Raw genomic sequence first — 13,355 nt, 5'->3', positions numbered from 1 at the left:
ATTCTCGCTCTACCTAGATCCCTCCCTCTGGCCTCTTACCCTCTTAAGACTTCCTCATTGCAAACTGCCGACGGAACGTCGGCCATCTCAATTTCTCTGCTCCCCTCACTCACTCAAACCTACCTCCCTTTGAACTTGCAGCACTCCACTCACTCAGATCCAACCCTAACCTTGTCATCAAATCTGCTGACAAGGGTGGTGCTGTTGTCGTTTGGCGAACCGACTCTACCTTGCAGAGGCTGATCGCCAACTGACATCTCCTCCCACCTCCCCCTGGACCATGACCCCGCTACTGAACTTTAAGCCATAATTTCCCAGACCGTCACTGATGTCATCTCCTCTAGAGATCTTCCCTCTACAGCCATCAACCTCATAGTTCCCCAACCCCGCACAGCCTGCTTCTACCTCCTTCCCAAGATCCACAAGCAGGACCCATTGTTTCAGCCTGTTCTTGCCCCACAGAACGTATTTCTTCCCATCTCGACTCTATTTTTTCTCCCCTCTCTTCCCACCTACATCCACGACTCCTCTGACACCCTCCGTCACTAACAGTTTCCCGGCCCCAACCATCTCCTTTTCACTATGGACATCCAATCCCCCTACACTTCCATCTTCCACTAGGATGGCCTGAGGGGGCTCCGCTTCTTCCTCAAGCAGAGGCCCAACCTGTCCCCATCCACCATCACCCTCCTTTGCCTGGCTGAACTTGTTCTCACATTGAACAACTTCAACCCCTTTTAACTCCACTCACTTCCTCCAAATTAAAGGTGTTGCTATGGGAACCCACATGGGTCCTAGCTATGCCTGCCTTTTGCTGGGCTATGTGGAACATTCTTTGTTCCAGGTCCCCTCTCTCACCTCTTTCTCCAGTACATTGATGACTGTATAAGTGCCGTTTCCTGCTCTCGCCCTGAACTTGAAAATTTCATTAACTTTGCATCCAATTAGCACCCTTTACTCATCTTCACATGGTTCATCTCCGATTCTTCCCTTCCCTTCCCTGCCTCGACTTCTCTGTCTCAATCTCTGGGGATAGGCTTTCGACCAGAATCCACTATAAGCCCACTGACTCCCACAGCTACCTGGACTACACTTCCTCCCACCCCGCATCCTGTAAGGACTCCATTCCATTCTCCCAATTTCTCAGTCCCTGTCGCATCTGCTCTGACGATGCCACCTTTTACACTAGTACCTCTGATATGTTTTCCTTTTTCAACAAAGGATTCCCCTCCGCCATGGTTAACATGGCCCTCGACCGTGTCCCTTCTATTTTCCGCACCTCTGCTCTCACCCCTTCCCCTCCCTCTCAGAACCATGACAGGGTTACCCTTGTCCTCACCATTCACCCCACCAGACTCAACGTTCAACAGATCATCCTCCACCATTTCTGCCACCTCCAGCATGATCCCACCTTCCCCTCCCCTCCCCTCTCAACATTCCGAAGGGACCACTCCCTCCGCGACACCCTGGTCCATTCCGCAGTCACCCCCATCACCCCCTCCCCTTCCCACGGCACCTTTCCATGCAAGCACAGGAGATGCAACACCTGCCCTTTTACCTCCTCCCTTCCCACTATCCAGGGCCCCAAATACTCCTTCCAAGTGAAACAGCCGATTTACTTGTACTTCTTTCAATTTAGTATACTGTATTCGCTGCTCACGATGTGGTCTCCTCAATAATGGGGAGACCAAGCGTAGATTGGGTGACCGCTTTGCAGAGCACCTCCGTTCAGTCCGCAAGTGTGATCCTGAGCTTCCGGTCGCCTGTTGCTTTAATTCTCCACTCCATTCCCACTCTAACCTCTCCGTCTTCGGTCTCCTACACTGTTCCAACGAAGCTCAACGCAAGCTCGAGGAACAGCATCTCATCTTTCGTTTAGACACTTGCAGCCCTTTGGACTCAATATTGAATTCAGCAATTTCATTGTGTAGCCACTGCCAATCTTTGGCCATCATCCCTTTTTGTCTCTCCAATCTCTCCTGATTTCCAACCTATCACAAACCTTCCCTTTTGTTCTTTCTTCCCCATCCCCTTTCAGTGCTTGTTAAGAATCCGTTCTTTCCGAACACTCTCCAGTCTGCCGAAGGATCATCGACCCGAAACATTAACTCTGCTTTCTCTCCACCGATGCTGCCTGACCCTGAGATTTCCAGCATTTTCTGTTTTTAACCCTGCACCCAACATCCTTTAGCTGCAGCCACCTGTACCCCCTCGTTTTAACCCCCCCCCCCCCCACCCCCTTCAATTGTTGCCCTTGCCCCTACCCACATTGGGTCCAAGATGTTTTGCAGCAACACGCACAGGGTGCTGCTGTTGTTGGGGGAAGAGATGTAGGAGACGCCATTGGACCCCCTGGAGAAGCTGGGGCTGTGGAAGGCCCAGCTTCTGAGAGGCGAGGCTGTTGCTGTTGCTCACCGGTGCTGTCAGTCTGGGTGGCATGACACTGGGGACTGGAGTGCCATGAGTCGAGACCATCAACTGCCGCTGGGCATTGACAGCCTTGGTGGTCTGCCTTGTTGCAACTACAAGCTGCGAAAAACCCTCCCTTATGTCCGTAGATAGTGATACAATGTTTGCGGAGATCGCACCCATGACCCCAAGGAGCTGTTGGCTGAGCTGGATGCTCTCCCCAGGCAGTCTCACCAAATCCAGTTGCTTGTCTGCCTGCCTTTCGGCAGAGCGGCTTTGGTGACACAGCCTCCTCCCAGGCGGCATCCGGCTTTGCTGCAACTCACTGGGACCCGGGGCCTCGGATGCTGGATAACTACAGAATGTGGTGTCTTCATCTGATGAACTGGTGGCTGCAACTGAAGTGGTTAGTGTCTGCGTGGGCCAACCCAGACCGTGGATTTTGCAGGACTTACCCTCGCTCTCCAACGTGGGGTCAGCACCCCCATGGGTAGTCGATCTCTGCGAGGCACCCTTTAGACCTGCCACGCGACTTTCAAGGTGGGCGAGTGGAACAAGTTTTGCTGGACCGCTTCCTGTTTTTCACTGAGGAAACCTGCTCAGCCACACTTTTCCAGATGGGTTTAGTTTTCCACGACCCTTCCTCGAGATCTCCCCCCCATCTGCCTTCTACGGCAGTGATCAGGGCCTCATTTGCATCTTGAGTGAAGTTCCTGGCCCTCTTCCTTGCTGAAACACCCGGCATTTTGGATTTTTGATTAACTGTTTCTGACCTGTGCTGAAGTTTGCAGATCTTTAAATCCCCTCTCAAAAATGGCTGATTCAGCCCTGGGTGTACTGCGCATGCGTGAGCGCACCCTGCACGTGACCTGGAATGTGCCAGAAAGATCGGGAGAAAAAAAACGGGGGTTTGCGCACAACAGGTGTTTCTTTTACTGCCGGGAAATTGAGTTTCAGCGCACAAAAAAACTATAGCGGTCGCCAAAAAACGTTTAGCCAATTTTGCACGTTTATTTTTTGACACTATTTGAGCACTAAAAAAATGACACTATACGCGATTAGCACCAAAAAACGGCAATAGCGCCATTTGGCCAATTTCTAGCCCCGTTTCTCTTTCCACCGATGATGTCTGACGTGCTGAATGTTTCCAGCATTTTCTGTTTTTATTCCAGATTTCTAGCATCTGCAGTATTTTGCTTTTATAGAAACAAAGGGCATTTTCTAACCTCAAGAAAAAAAGAAAATAAATTGTTTACACTGGAGAATTGCAGCACTGTGGTAATCTGGGTTCCCCTCCATACAGTGAATGCCTAGGCCTCAGTTGTGATGAAATTCTCAGCCAGGCCACTAGGTGGTGGTTTATACTACCGCTAGAATCATGCCTCTTGCTGAGAGGAGAGTTGTTACCAATTGTAAGAATTGGTCCTGAACCATCCTGGTTTCTTAGCTGAAATTAATCCTAAGTTACCTAGTAACTAAGGATATTTAACATTGATCAAAATCCCACCTTTTGCTGGTATATGCAGTCCACAGATTTCACAGGCAGTCACATCAGCTATGCTATCAATAGCTATAGGAACATAATTTCTGCATACCTTTATACTGTAATTTAGTAACTATACTGTTACTTTTTCTGCTATATGCTTTTTCCAAAATCATTTATTTTCCGATGGTCAGTTTTAGCTCTAAATTATTTGTTTCATCTCAAATATCAAAAATGTTAATGAGATTTGAATCTCACAACTGCAACTATTACTGATGATTTGGTATGCATCACCAAAAGAGAAAGGGAAGTAACCTTTTTCTATCAATCAGGTGGGTCTATGGATCATTTAATGTATTTTTGATATTCAGAAGCTTCATTTGCATTATGTATTCCAGTACATGATTTAGGACTAATTTCCCAAGATCCCAGACTATACAATTTGCCTAGGTTTCTAACTTTGTGATTCACTGTAAATGTTTAACTCACAAAATAATCGTGCAGTGTGCATTCTGACCCAATGGTTACCAATAAGTTTGTATGCCACCATCACTAACATTTTTCAATATTTTGAATAATATTTGGAGCACCAAAAAAAAATCAGAGAGCTGTGAATTTGAACACCTTCCATAAGAGTTTATTAAAGTACGACTGTTGGAGTTGTTACGATGCATGAATTGTTACTTTATTTCCACCCAATTGGATTTCCCAGATGTGTAATAACATTTCTGGAAAGAGATTAAATGGACTAGACATAAAATGGTGTAATAACCCATTCTGCATTAACAACCTAGATTAATATAGTAACAATATGTTCTGATTTTATACCACTTGTTTGTTATAAACAATACTCATGGAATGTGGAACTTATTGCATGTGTACGTTGGACTTGCACAACTCACTTGCTCATAGCAGTTGAGTTACTTGTTACCCTCATTCATGGCATGGATTCTGTATTTAATGATTTGCCATCAGATATCTTCAATTTAATAATAACTCGGTTGATAAACTTTTTTTTCTGTATCTCTAGGGCCAGCGTGGAAATGCATATTTTTCAACATCCAGACTTCACAAAAGAACACTCATATAAAGACATTGAGAGTGATAGCAGTAAAACAGATCTTTCAGCAGTTGCTTTACAGCAGAAGAAAGCCCTTAAGAAAAAGCGACGCAATGATGGGATGGTAGTGCTAAATAATACAACAGTCTCTCCAAAAATCTCTACCATAACTCTAGAAAACAACAGCAAAATATGTAAGACAAATAAACAAACATTATGCATTCATGAATATCAGACTTATTGTACTGAGCTTTTTAAAATCTCTAAACAAGCTTTTTTTGATTTACAAAAGCAGCAGTAATTTACCAACATGGATCTATAAGCAAACTAGGTATTTGGGAGACAGGGCAATGCAATTAACACTGTCACTTAATTTCTGGTTAGAATCAATTCAGAATGATGGGATGAACATTTTTTTTTCTGCCAGTGTAAGCATCCCAAGTTAAATGAGCTTGGGAACTGCTCCCAATCCTTACTGAACTCAAGTCAACAACACAAGACTCTCCACAGTTCAGCACAAATTAACAATAAATTAGCAATTTCACTTGAGGGCTATAAAGATAGCTGATGTCAGAAGTGGACACATCTTCAGAAGTTGGTTTATGGTACATTGGTGGCATATTTATTGTGTCTCTGGTCATACTGTACCTGACCTAGGGATCCCCAAGTGTGATGTCACTGTCAGATTTACCGTGATTAGTTGTGTCAATAATAGGCTGACAGAAGAGAGAACATTTTTGAATTATTTAAATTTTACAGAAGAGTAAAAATTAAAGATGTGAAATCTCAGTGTGAAGGATTGAAATAAATATTTATTATTTTTAATTGCACAAGTTGCAAAATATTGCTCAAGATTTAGTGAATCTAGAAATGTTTCCATTAAGAAGGGGAGACAGGCTTTACAACAACACATTTATATAGCACCTTTAACACAGAAACATGTTCCCAGGCATTTCTGAGTGGTAATCAGACAAAAATGGTTCAGAGCCAAAGAAGGAGATATTAGTAAAGGTGACCCAATATTGGTGAGAGAGTTAGGTTTTAAGGAGGGTCACAAGAAGAGAGGAAAGCAAAGAAGTGGAGGGGAGGGAGCTGGGGGCGGATGGAAGAATGCACGAAAGGCCAGAGTTGGGGGAGCAGAGATTTAGAGAGGTGGGGGGGTGGGTGGTTTATAGGGCTGGAGGAGGTTACAGACATAGGGATAAAGACCATGAATGGATTTAAACATGAGGATGAGAATTGTAAATTAGAGGCGGAAGGGAACCAAGAGACAATGTAGGTCAGTGAGGGCAGCATGAGTGATAGGCAAACATGGACTTGATGTTTGTTAGGATATGTGCAACACAATTTTGGATGAGTTGAAGTTTATGGAAGATGGGAGGATGGCCAGAGAGCATTGGAATAGTCGAGTCTGGAACTGACAAAGGCATGGATGAGGGTTTCAGCAGCAGATGACTGAAGTAAGGTGGAGGTGGGCATGGTTACGCTGGCGGAAGTAGGCGGTCTTGAGGATGGAGTGGTTATTGGGTTAGAAGCTCAGCTTGGGGTTGAAAGGATACCAAGGTTGTGAACAATTTAGTTCAGCCAGAGATCAGGGCCGGAGAGGGAGATGGAATTGGTGGCAAGGATAAGGAGCTTGTAGCAAGGGCCCTAGACGATAGCTTCAGTCTACCTGATATTTAACTGGAGGAAATTGCAGTTAATCCAAGCCTGGATGTTAGATAAGCAGTACTAAATATTTATGCTTCCTTATTAAAACAAAAATCTACATATTATCCTTTCCCCCTGGTGTCCTGGCCAATATTTACCCCTCAACCAACATCACAAAAAAAATTATCTGGTCATTATCTCGTTGCTGTTTGTGGGACCTTGCTGTGCGCATATTGGCTGCTGTGTTTCCTACATTACAACAATGACTACATTTCAAAAGTTCTTTATTGGATGTAAAGTGCTTTGAGACATCCTGAAGTTGTGAAAGGTGCTATATAAATGCAAGTCTTTTTTTGTACTTTATGTAGTACGACTTTATACAGTACCTGTATAATCTCAACATTACAAACTCTGTGGAATTAACAAAATAATTCTGATCAGAGGTTTAATTTTACAGAAAGTGGGTTTTGCTAATGATTAATCTGAGAGCATTTCTTTCAGAGCTTGCACGATAAAGGTTTAGCTATCGACACATTATCTGCTGTTATTCAACAAAGTTTCTATTAGCCCAAGTGGTTCCAAGATTCTTAATATAAGATGATAGCCCTTAAGATCATATTTAACTTTTGCTCATTTCAAACTCTACTTTGTGCTTTTTGGTTTGCTTCTTGTGCATTATTCTTTGTTTTGTAGTGTCTGCAGGGAAACAACGGAGAATGTTGTACCAGTACATCAATTTTGATAACCCAGAATTTAACATACTTACTGCTGCTGAGAATGATAAGAAAGAACAGACTATACAAGAAAATATTAGTGAAAATAAAACAAAAGTACCTGTCCCGAGCCATCAAGCAGCTCAAACAGCAGGTAATCCACACCTTGCAAATGCATAGTTCACTTCATTTGATGATTTAAAAAGTTTCCTCACTTTAAAAAAAAAACCTTGCTTTCTCTGCCATTCACATCCAGGCTATCTAATCAGTTGGGAGGATGGGGTAGTTGAACTGAGAGACAAAGGCACAGATGTCAATAATGTAACTGCTTGGTCTGGGAGGGAGTACTTGGCAGAAGCCAAGTGTTCCAGGTCTTGGATGAAGAGAAGAATCAGCTGGCAAGTCATTTGTGTCAGATGGAGAGTGACATTAGCAGGCACACAGGAGCAGGTGGTCTGCTTCACCCTGGGAGGGAGTGGATGTCATCGAAGGAACCAGAGATGAGAGAGTAGGAGTGTAAAAAGAAGTTTGCCAACATTAGTGGGGCAAGACAACAATAAGTATAAATATATTTCAGATGAAACATTGAACTGTAACTCTATATATTCACCTTAGAGGATCCTGACGCACAATGCAGTTGATTTTTCCATGGACCATATATGGTCCCCAAGTCCTGGCACTTATTTCATTTCTCTCAGTTTGTCCTGTTGCAATTTTGTTGGCCTGAAGATTAGGAAAGGGCTGATTTTAGTGCTAATGTTCTCACTGGTAAGAAATCTGAAAATAAAACACCAAGATGTTAGTATAAATAACTCAAGATATAAACTAATTAATAGGAACATTGATTTAAATGTTATACACTTCTACAGCATTATATATGGTTCCTGAGGCTCCATAGAATGTACCAACATGGCTCACAAAACCAAAAAGCTTAGCTGCTCTTGTTCTATGCCATTTCGATTTAGACAGCCTGTGTTGGCTCCAGTTGGTGAATACTCCCAATGCTTCTGTCCAAGAACCCACTCTTCAAAGCTGCTTAAAAAAAAACACTTTCCTTCAATCGGTGAAAGTTGTTTCATTCACACCTCTGATAGTAGCAATTTATTTCTGGCACCACCTGAAATTGCTGGCCCATTAGCACTTTGGCAGGGGTGAGGGGGGTGTCAGAAAAACTTTCTGCTGCTATCCTGTGGTCCCCAACAGAACAGAAGGCCTTCAACTCATTCTGGGCCCACAGATAAGTTCAATACTTTAGGTAATGTATTAGGGTCTTGGCTGGCAGCTTAGACCTCGCAGACATGTTCCTTCACATTGCATTAAATCTTTCTGTTAGTCGCTCAAGTCTCAGAGGGGATTTTCAGATTTCCAGCAATGGAACATTTTCTTCCAAGAGTAAGTCAACTCTTACTAATACAGATTTCCGCAATTTTACTTCATATTGGCACAATGTTCCTGTCCATATGAATAGCTTTTTCCATGATTTACTTATCAGAGCTTCACTTGATCATGTGCAGTCAGCATGTCTTCAGCTTTCTCAGAGGACTGGGCTTTTTCATAGCCTGTAAAGTCTTGATCCAATCAATTTCTAAACATAGTTTCATTATTCTCGTGGTGCATTCATACGCCACAGGTATGGCATTGTTGCAAAGCCAAAACAGCTTTATACATGCCAAACTTCAAAGTCTGAATCGGGTATGAAGGCCTGGGCTGACTTCAGGTAGTTTTGCTAAACTTTGCTGGAAACCCTCTTTGCCGGACACCACAGTTATAAAAGGTGATTGCACCCCTAGATTGCTTCAGGATGTCCCAGCTCCAAGTAGGTGGCTGATTTCCAGTATGATGCTGCATGCATGTAAACTCTTAACATTTTAATTTTATTTATTGGCTGAGCTGCTCATCAGTGTTTATAACAATTGGAAGCAAGTATTTTTTTCAGATTATAAAAGAATATTGGGTTAGCACTCTAACCCGTCCGTCCTGTGTTTGGTTTTAAGCATTGTAGACCATGTAAAGATCATGCATGAAAAACAGGAGACAAACTAGACAAAATTTACTGGGGTTGTCTCTGCTTTTTTGGGGAGAAAGAGCAAAGAAATGTGAAATATTTGCAAGTGTTAGGTGCAAAGCTTTTTCGAATCCTGGAACTGCTGATTCCTGGTAGATGGTTTGCCTTTGGAAATAGTGGTTAATTTTAAAAAGAAATAAAATTGACAACTAATTTTAAGCAGCATATTGTCTTGAATTAATTGAAATACTATTAAAGTATATTTGCTGTTCTATGATGTAAATTAGTATGGCTCTTAGCTGTTTGGACACTTTCTAATTTAACCTGACATCAGGCTCAAAACTGCACTACCAGATTCCTTATTCATTCTGATGCATCTTATTTTGGTGTTGTATATTAGAGTTGTGTAGTTTTGTGCATTCAAATATCAGGAGTTTGAGTACTTAAGTGATTTATAGTGTGGAACTGCCTCACTAAATAGAACACAGTATAATCAGGGTAACTTCACTCATTCACACCTATGTATTCAGTAAAACCAACCAGAACAAGTATGTGCAATTTGTTTTTTTATACATACAACTAGTCTATTAGTCATCAAAGAATAAGAGTTCATTGGATAACAAACATTAATTTGTATAATAATATATTACATTTTATATATACAGGTAATGAAAATAAGGAAGATTCCCTTTTGCGAACTTCACCAAGTTTGTCTTTAGGTACACCAGAAAAATCTGAACCTAACAAGTCAGCACAAGTCTCTCTGGATATAAACAAGATGCTTAGTATTTGTGCAGCTCCTTTGGTACCTCCACTATCTCCACAGCCAAAATGTTAATTTGAGAAAAAAATTAAAGTGCTACAAGTGTCATCTCAAACTATCTTTCAGTATGTAACACCACGTTGGCAATTAATTATACAATGGATCTGGATTTTAAAAACTAAAACCCTGGGCAGCAATAGCAGGCATAAGATTAGAGAGGTATGCATTCCTCGAAAAAAACTTATTTGTGAAAATGTCGGCATAAAAGCTTCAAAGCACAATCAGTAAAGTGCGATAAGTATAGGAAAGTGCATGTTCATGTTAACAGAATATGACTTGTTGCACAAGATTTATTTATTATTTTTAACAGTGATATATTATTCAGCAAAGCCAAAGCAAAAGATGTGGTTTCATTGGAACAGAAGTAGACCATTCAGCCCCTCGACCCTGTTCCGCCATTCATGGCTGATCTGTGCCTCAATTCCAATTACCTGTCTTAGATCCATATTCTTTGATAACCCTTATCTAATAAAAACAGTTTCAAAGATAGACATCAATGAAATGAATTGTAAAAAAAAGTGCTCCTTTAAAGGGGTGATACTGCCTCATGAAGAGGAAAACAGAGGGGAGTTTTCACTTTGGGTTACTTAACTAATGCATTTCTATTTCATGGGCCCATCTAAATATAACTGACAGAAGTCCTTCCTTCAGTTTGTCATCAAATGAGTCAATTCTAATCATCTCAGTTCCTCAGCCACTTGGCATTTCATAGTGGAATTACTCACCGATCCAATGCTCAACATCAATTCCAAAGGGGGAAAATAAATCATATAATTTCAGCAACTGAGAGATTTGGGATAAGATGGAGTTCCACTGGTTCTGGCAGCTGAAACAGTTTAACTAAAAAAAAGATAGCTTCTTCACTGTTGGACAACAGATAATTGCTTGACAACATTTTCACCATGAATTTCTATGGGGGTTCTCTCTGGGGTGGCATTGTATTGGGTCCTGAGTCAGTCTGAGGCCTCAAGCAGATCAAGTGACAAGTTTAAGGATTGTGGTAAATTGATTTATTTTATATCTATTGCAAACATGCCTTTTTACAATCATACATGTGCAGAAGTGTGTAGTATTTAGTATTTATGGTATGGTAAAATGTAGGGGCCCCAAACCGAACTGTTGCACAGGGACCCCACAAAGAAAACAGTGCTTCTGTTTTCCTGATCGACCGCTGTAACCTCAGCAAAAGATCCAATGGAAACCCCAGAGAAAGTGTAATTCCTCCAGGGTTTCCACTGATCTTCCACCAAAATTATGGTTGTTGATTGGGAGAACTCCAGTGTAAGTCCAACCCATTTACACAGCTTATTCAGTGGCTCAAATATTTGTTTTGGCTGCTTTAGTATAATCAGGAACAAAATCTGGGAAGGGCATTCAGTTATTGGTAAGACCTGGAACCAGGACAAGGGTGGAAAAATTACTTGTAATTATGAGAAAATCTATTTGATCTTACCTCCTGTACAATTTGGTGAAATTGGTACTCTTCAAATTATATCTGAAAGAGAAATATTTGGATAGATGATGGTTCTACCCTAAATTAAATCGTTTTGGGCACAAGTTAAGCCTTTTATAATCTCTGTGCACATATGGTGCATTAGCAGCAATACTTCATCCAGGTTGGATCATTGTGTGTGAATAAAACTACTTTACTGATAAATTGTGGAAACAAAAGTAAAACTTATTTTGGCTTCAATGTGACAACTATTCAAGCATGACTGTACATTTTGGGGATCAGTCACAAAATAACCATTTAAATTAAAACACAATGGGGCTGAAATTGGTCGTCCGCCCATTTCTCGGCAGTATGTCGTTTCATACTGCCGGGTATCTCTGGGGCGGAGTGTGCACGATTTTCATCAGTTTTTTTGTCGGCAGTATGCCGAGTGAAGTGCAACCGGCGGTGTGCGGGCGGTGAGTCCTTTTCACTCGGGTATCTTTGGGTCCCGAGTTCTGCACTCGCGCCTACTGCTGCAAAGCTTCGCCCCCCGAGAGACACAGACCAGAATCGACAGAGATTGCCGGCCTGAGAGCGATGTGCAGGTATGTTGTGGGGGGGGGAGGGGGGTCGCTTGAGGGGAGATTGCTTCTTAGGGGAGATCACTACTTGGCTGGGGGGGGAATAGCTTCTTGGGGCGAGATCACTATGGTGGGGGGGGGGGGGGGAGGGTGGAGAAGAGAGAGAACAGATCGCTGTAGGGGGGAGGGGGAAGAGACTGGTGGTGGGGGGGGGGGGGGTGATGGATAAAAAAAATTTTGCAGGTGAAGATGCATACCGCTGTAATGTATGTATGCCTGGGTTTACCTGCCACCAGGGAGAGCGACCATCGGAGGTCATTGGGCCACAGACACTCACATGCAGCCCTTGTATATAAAGAAAGCCTCCATGTTTAACTTTGTGAGCGAATAAAGTAGTCATGTCGCACCTGATTGAGTTCACGGTACTAAGCCTATTGAGCTATTGCACAGACAACAACCGCCGACTGAAGACCCTTATCAGGGTGGTCTGCAGAGTCGGTGGTATGTCGGTAGTAAGTCATCAATTTAGCAATTTTGGGTAGTTTATCGGCGGTGTGCAGGGGCGGACAGTATGCATACCGCCCGACGGTATGTCGCTGATGAATTTTCCGCTGGGCAGTATGTTGGTATTTTTCGATGAATTTCGCTATTTTGGGTGGTACGTCGGCAGTCCGCGGGCGGTGTGTGGCGGTATGTCGACCAATTTCGGCTCCAATATTGGACTCAATTTTCCCCAGTGATTTGCGCTGTTTTTTGGGCACAGGCCGCTTTTTTTTGGCCTAAGTCAAAAAACCACAGTTTCCCCGATCAATTTGCACCAGCGTAACTCAGTTAGTTACGATTATTTTTAGGAACTTTTTTTTTTCCAGCCAAAGGGGACGTAACCTGCCACCCGCGCTAATTCTGCCCATTTAGGCAAGTTTGGCCAGCTGAGAGTACTCCAGTTCTTCTTAGGCCAGCTTATGTGGTCTCTAGAAAAACCTTCTGGAGAGTTAAGGAAATCAGTTTAGGTAAGTGCAGCAGATGCCCGGACAGCAGCCGCAGGAGGTGTAAGAGGGGGGGAGAGAGAGGTTGGGGGGGTGGGGTGGGGAGTCTTTTGTGATTATTTTGTGTAGTTAGGTGCGGGGACCGGGAGGGAGGAGGCCATTCGGCCTGAGCTTGGTGCAGGGGAGCGGACAGGGAGACCTTTTGGCCTG

The 13,355-nt window shown here is 42.9% G+C and overlaps 1 long non-coding RNA gene across 1 annotated transcript in view; it reads left to right on the top strand.

Moving 5' to 3' along the window:
- Positions 1-5,181, top strand: part of LOC139278270 (uncharacterized) — a 45,788-nt gene extending 40,607 nt beyond the window's left edge. The window contains exon 2 of the long non-coding RNA XR_011596227.1: positions 4,923-5,181. This is a non-coding gene — a long non-coding RNA (uncharacterized lncRNA). The remainder of the gene's footprint in view (positions 1-4,922) is intronic.
- Positions 5,182-13,355: the final 8,174 nt, after the last annotated feature.

This window comes from Pristiophorus japonicus, chromosome 13 (genome assembly GCF_044704955.1).
Source record: "Pristiophorus japonicus isolate sPriJap1 chromosome 13, sPriJap1.hap1, whole genome shotgun sequence".
NCBI classification, from domain to species: domain Eukaryota; kingdom Metazoa; phylum Chordata; class Chondrichthyes; family Pristiophoridae; genus Pristiophorus; species Pristiophorus japonicus.
Note: the sequence above shows the minus strand (reverse complement) of the source record. Positions and strands in the feature narration are given on the sequence as shown.